Source organism: Pan paniscus, chromosome 2 (assembly GCF_029289425.2).
Source record: "Pan paniscus chromosome 2, NHGRI_mPanPan1-v2.0_pri, whole genome shotgun sequence".
Classification (NCBI taxonomy): domain Eukaryota; kingdom Metazoa; phylum Chordata; class Mammalia; order Primates; family Hominidae; genus Pan; species Pan paniscus.
In genome coordinates, this window is record NC_085926.1 from 94,253,997 (window position 1) to 94,260,010 (window position 6,014).

Genomic DNA, 6,014 nt, shown 5'->3' on the forward strand with positions numbered 1-6,014 from the left:
TTAGCCTTATACTGAAATTTAACTATAGACCACCTCAGATTTAAAGAGTAAGTTGAAAACAAATAAACAAATAAAAAGGATCTTTCGGCAGACGCCATTATCCTCTGTTTCTCTGCTGCACCGACCTCAACGCCTTGCCTGTGGCCCACTTGTTCGCGGCCTATAGGCTACTGCAGCACTGGGGTGTCAGTTGTTGGTCCCACCCAGAACGCTTCAGTTCTGCTCTGCAAGGATATATAATAACTGATTGGTGTGCCCATTTAATAAAAGAATATGTAAACTGAACAGCCGGAAGAAACCTTCCCGAACACTGAAACCAATGGTGAATTTGGTAAACACCCTGCAGAAGATATGGAAGAGTAACAAGCATTTAAAAGATCTAGAAACACTGATGAGATTGTTGAATTACGCATTCTGCTTCAGAGCAAGAATGCTGGGGCAGTGATTGGAAAAGGAGGCAAGAATATCAAGGCTCTCTGTATAGACTACAATGCCAGTGTTTCAGTCCCAGACAGCAGTGGCCCCGAGCACATATTGAATATCAGTGCTGGTATTGACACAATTGGAGAAATTCTGAAGAAAATCATCCCTACCTTGGAAGAGGGCCTGCAGTTTCCATCACCCACTGCAACCAGCCAGCTCCCACTCGAATCTGTTGCTGTGGAATGCTTAAATTATCAACACTATAAAGGAAGTGACTTTGACTGCGAGTTGAGGCTGTTGATTCATCAGAGTCTAGCAGGAGGAATTATTGGGATCAAAGGTGCTAAAATCAAAGAACTTCGAGAGAACACTCAAACCACCATCAAGCTTTTCCAGGAATGCTGTCCTCATTCCACTGACAAGAGTTGTTCTTATTGGAGGAAAACCCGATAGGGTTGTAGAGTGCATAAAGATCATCCTTGATCTTATATATGAGTCTCCCATCAAAGGATGTGCACAGCCTTATGATCCCAATTTTTATGATGAAACCTATGATTATGGTGGTTTTACAATTATGTTTGATGACCGCTGTAGACGCCCAGTGGGATTTCCCATGCGGGGAAGAGGTGGTTTTGACAGAATGCCTCCTGGTCAGGGTGGGCGTCCCATGCCTCCATCTAGAAGAGATTATGATGATATGAGCCCTCGTCGAGGACCACCTCCACCTCCTCCCGGACAAGGCGGCCAGGGTGGTAGCAGAGCTCGGAATCTTCCTCCTCCTCCTCCACCACCACCACCTAGAGGTGGAGACCTCATGGCCTATGACAGAAGAGGGAGACCTGGAGACTGTTACAATGGCATGGTTGGTTTCAGTGCTGATGAAACTTGGGACTCTGCAATAGATACATGGAGCCCATCAGAATGGCAGATGGTTTATGAACCACAGGGTGGCTCCAGTTATGATTATTCCTATGCAGGGGGTCGTGGCTCATATGGTGATCTTGGTGGACTTATTATTACTACACAAGTAACGATTCCCAAAGATTTGGCTGGATCTATTATTGGCAAAGGTGGTCTGCAGATTAAACAAATCCGTCATGAGTCGGGAGCTTCGATCAAAATTGATGAGCCTTTAGAAGGATTGGAAGATTGGATCATTACCATTAGAGGAACACAGGACCAGATACAGAATGCACAGTATTTGCTGCAGAACAGTGTGAAGCAGTATGCAGATGTTGAAGGAGTCTAATGCAAGATATTTTTTCTTTTTTATAGTGTGACACAGTATTCTGGAAAGTTTTTCTAAGACTAGTGAAGAACTACGTCTTTTTTTTTTGTTATCTGCTTCTGTTTAAAAAGCCAACACACCTCTGCTTCACAGGTGTTCTGCATTTGAGGTGTAGTGAAATCTTTGCTGTTCACCAGATGTAATGTTTTAGTTTCTTACAAACAGGGTTGGGGCGGGGAAGGGCGTGCAAAAACTAACACTGAAATTTTGAAACAGCAGCAGAGTGAGTGGATTTTATTTTTTGTTATTGTTGGTGGTTTAAAAAAATTCCCCCCATGTAATTATTGTGAACACCTTGCTTTGTGGTCACTGTAACACTTGGGGGTGGGACAGGGAGGAAAAGTAACAATAGTCCACATGTCCCTGGTATCTGTTCAGAGCAGTGTGCAGAATGTAATGCTCTTTTGTAAGAAACGTTTTATGATTTTTAAAATAAATTTAGTGAACCTATTTTTGGTGGTCATTTTTTTAAGACAGTCATTTAAAAATGGTGGCTGAATTTTCCAACCCACCCCCAAACTAAACACTAAGTTTAATTTTCAGCTCCTCTGTTGGACATGTAAGTGTGTCTCTTGTTGGACATAGGCAAAATAACTTGGCAAACTTAGTTCTGGTGATTTCTTGATAGTTTGGAAGTCTATTGCTCGGGAGAAATTCCATCATACATATTCATGCTTATAATAAGCTGGGGATTTTTTGTTTGTTTTTGCAAATGCTTGCCCCTACTTTTCAATAATTTTCTGTTAGTAGCTGTGAAGAACTAAGGTGGGGAGCAGTACTACAATTTGAGTAATGGTATGAGTATATACCAGAATTCTGATTGGCAGCAAGTTTTATTAATCAGAATAACACTTGGTTATGGAAATGACTAATGCTGAAAAAATTGATTATTTTTATTAGATAATTTATCACCTATAGACTTAAACTGTCAACTTGCTCTAGTGTCTTATTAGTAAACTTTGTAAAATACACATATATTTGTTTTTCCATTGTATGCAAATTGAAAGAAAAAGATGTACCATTTCTCTGTTGTATGTTGGATTATGTAGGAAATGTTTGTGTACAATTCAAAAAAAAAAAAGATGAAAAAAGTTCCTGTGGATGTTTTGTGTAGCATCTTGGCATTTGTATTGATAGTTAAAATTCACTTCTAAATAAAACACCCATGATGCTAGATTTGATGTGTGTCCAATTTGAACAAGGGTTGATTTACACCTGCAAAATTTGTTGAAATGTTCCTCTTAAAAGGAAATACAGTAATCTTATATATATATACAAATCTTATACATATATATAAATCTTATATATAGATATAAAAAGAATCTTTCACTCTTTAAACTATAATCAAGATTTGAAGACTTGAAAGTGAGATGAAGGGAAAATAAATGTTTTTCAACATTATTTTGTTTTGTTGTAAATACAATGCACAGATTAAAATATGCTATCATAAGAGGCTGAAATGAAATCTGCCTTTTCAGTTCAAACTTGAGTTTCAGAAACAGACTATTTTTTGAATGTTAGAAGTTGATATAAAACAAATGTCAAAAAGTCTCTCTAAATGTCATGCCTATTCTTTTCAAGGTAAAATTGAATTAATTTATCTCATCAATAAACTGATGTATTTTGAACTGCAATGATATGTATATATAAGATATCTAAATTTTCTTTTGAAGAAAGAAGTATAAAAAACACTTTCTGTCATCATAAAGTGAATAATTAGTATGTATATCAATTGTTTTTTAACTGCTAATTTGAATAATAAAAAAGTTCCTGATATGGTTTGGTTTGGCTCTGTGTCCCCACCCAAATCTCATGTTGAATTGTAATCCCCAGTGTTGTGGGGAGGGAGCTGGTGGAAGGTGATTGGTTCATGAGGGAGTGGGGGGGCAGGCAGATATCCCCCTTGCTGTTCCCATGACAGTGAGTGAATTCTCATGAGATTTGGTTGTTTAAAAGTGTGTAGCACTTCTGCCTTCACTCTCTCTCCTGCTACATGTGAAGACATGCTTACTTTCCCTTTGCCCTTCTGCCATGATTATAAGTTTTCTCAGGCTTTCCCAGCCATGTCTCCTGTACAGCCTGTGGAATTGTGAGTGAATTAAACCTTTTTTCTTTATAAACTACCCAGTCTCATGTAGGTTTTTATAGCAGTGTGAGAACAAACTAATACAGTCCCCAAAGGCAATATGTTAATTGCCTTAAGGTTATATACTCCTGAACATAAAATTTGAGAGTAAATGATTATTTAAACGCAAAATTTTAAAAAGACTTTTAAATTTCTTGTTTTCATTTACTGTTGGAGATATTCTAGAATTAGCATTTTTATGTACTCAAAACATTCTAAATTAATACGTTTTTAGTTTCTAACCATTTTAAAAATACATGTAAAGCAAAAGTTGTGTATATTAGTTAAATGCAGAGTAGCTTGCTTTCCCCTTTGCACAGTTTTAGTAAAAATTATATATCACAGGTGCCTTAATTGGAAAGCTGAACAATTTTGACATAAACATTGTGCAAAACATCCCTGGGACTTAACATAATTTTATTTATTTAATTCTTTTTTATAAAATAAAATTCATATTTTAGACATTTCTTTCTAGTGAATTTATTATTCTGGGGGAGAAAAATGTTATACCAATATAATTTACAGTGTTTAGAAAGAAACACTTTTTATGTCTCCATAATTCAATCTAAAATTTATTATTTCAAAAGCAGATATTTTTGTAAGCAAAGCATTTATAGAATGTATCTAATTGCCAAGGTAAGATAATTACAGTACAATAAAAAGTAAGAAAGTGATTTAAAGGTCATCCAGAACATCTCAAAGGAGCTAAGAACTTTACAGGTTTTTCCCACTCCCAACTGAAATCAATCTCTAATTGATTCACACACTTGTGTGCAGTTGATAGGAAGCAGTCATTCCTATCTCTATTTTGTAAACGACAATCCTGTCTTTTTTTTTGCTTTCATCCTTCTGAACAAACTATATGAGAATCCACTATATAATTTAGACCATAACTTGCATCATATTTTTATTTTAAATATGTACATTTACAGTGAGTAATTGTCTTATTATCTGATTATGAATTTTCCTACAGATAATTCTAGCTGAATTTGGTTTTGTTATTTTTTTATGTCTTACATGCAACCTAAATGATTACCATATTCCACCTCAACTTAATAATTTTGGAAAGAGTCTCAAAGGGATGTGGGTTCTGTCTACTGGAAATGTGTATTCCAAACCTTCTGCTCTCTACAAGAGGTCATTGGTAACTCTATTGTTTATCATGGCACTGACACAGAGACTAAAGTCCCATTAGGCTCAATGTCGCTACTTACACAAGAGTAAGTTGAAGAAGAAAAGACAGAGCATGCTACATGTCCTTTTATGACTATGTTTCTTACTTCGAGCATATAAGCTCATTCGAGTATTCAAATTCTACATGTAACACTTAGTTCAAAGGAGAAAAAGAATAAACAATATGTAAAATGTAAGGTGTCATTGGGGAAAAAAATGTGAGGTGTCCACCCTACCATTATAGTTTAAGGTAAACACCCTCAAAGAGTAAAAACCTTACAAAAGTTATTATACTGGGTCACTTCATGGATTTTAACCTTCTAACCTGGTCCCAGACTCTGCAATTGTCTGCAAAGGTATGTTTTTCTTTAACCTAAGTGTTACATTCCATATTCATAAGCATTGGTCTTGATCTAGGATCTATCATCCAGAAAGGTAGAGAGTAATTATTCCCTAAAAATTTGATCCAAATCTTCCAGGTGGAGACCAAATATTCCACAAAAACAAGTTTGCCATCTTTAGAACAAATATCTCCAAAAACTGTTGGGAGAGCGAGGAAGAGTGAAGGAAACTATGGCACTGCATGTTTTGCAGAAAGGTTCCAACTGTGCCCTATGAGTCAGAGTGGATCCATAGTAACAGGAATTCCAAGATTTATTTCCTTTGGGTTCATTCCAGCAGGCTGATTTGTAGCTATATTTCATTATTTTTTATTGTTCAGCCAAGTAACTTCGCACACACATACACACACATACACACAAACACACACTCACTTGTGCAGACATTCATGAGTCTCTCAGTAATATTACAGTTTAAACTATAAGGAAAGCCATAAATTTTTTTATAAGTGGGTTATAACTTACCATACTCATGATGGAGTTAATTTTTCACATGGTATCCACACAAATAGATGTCTATGGATTAATTTTATGTCTTCCAACAACTGTTCAAAATCTTAGCATTTCTCTCTACCCATTTTTCTTCCTTCATACAACATAGTCATTA

At 36.2% G+C, this 6,014-nt stretch overlaps 1 pseudogene; it reads left to right on the forward strand.

Annotated features, from left to right (window-relative positions):
- The first annotated feature begins 273 nt into the window (after positions 1–273).
- On the forward strand, positions 274–2,161 carry LOC100993625 (heterogeneous nuclear ribonucleoprotein K-like; annotated as a pseudogene).
- Positions 2,162–6,014: the final 3,853 nt, after the last annotated feature.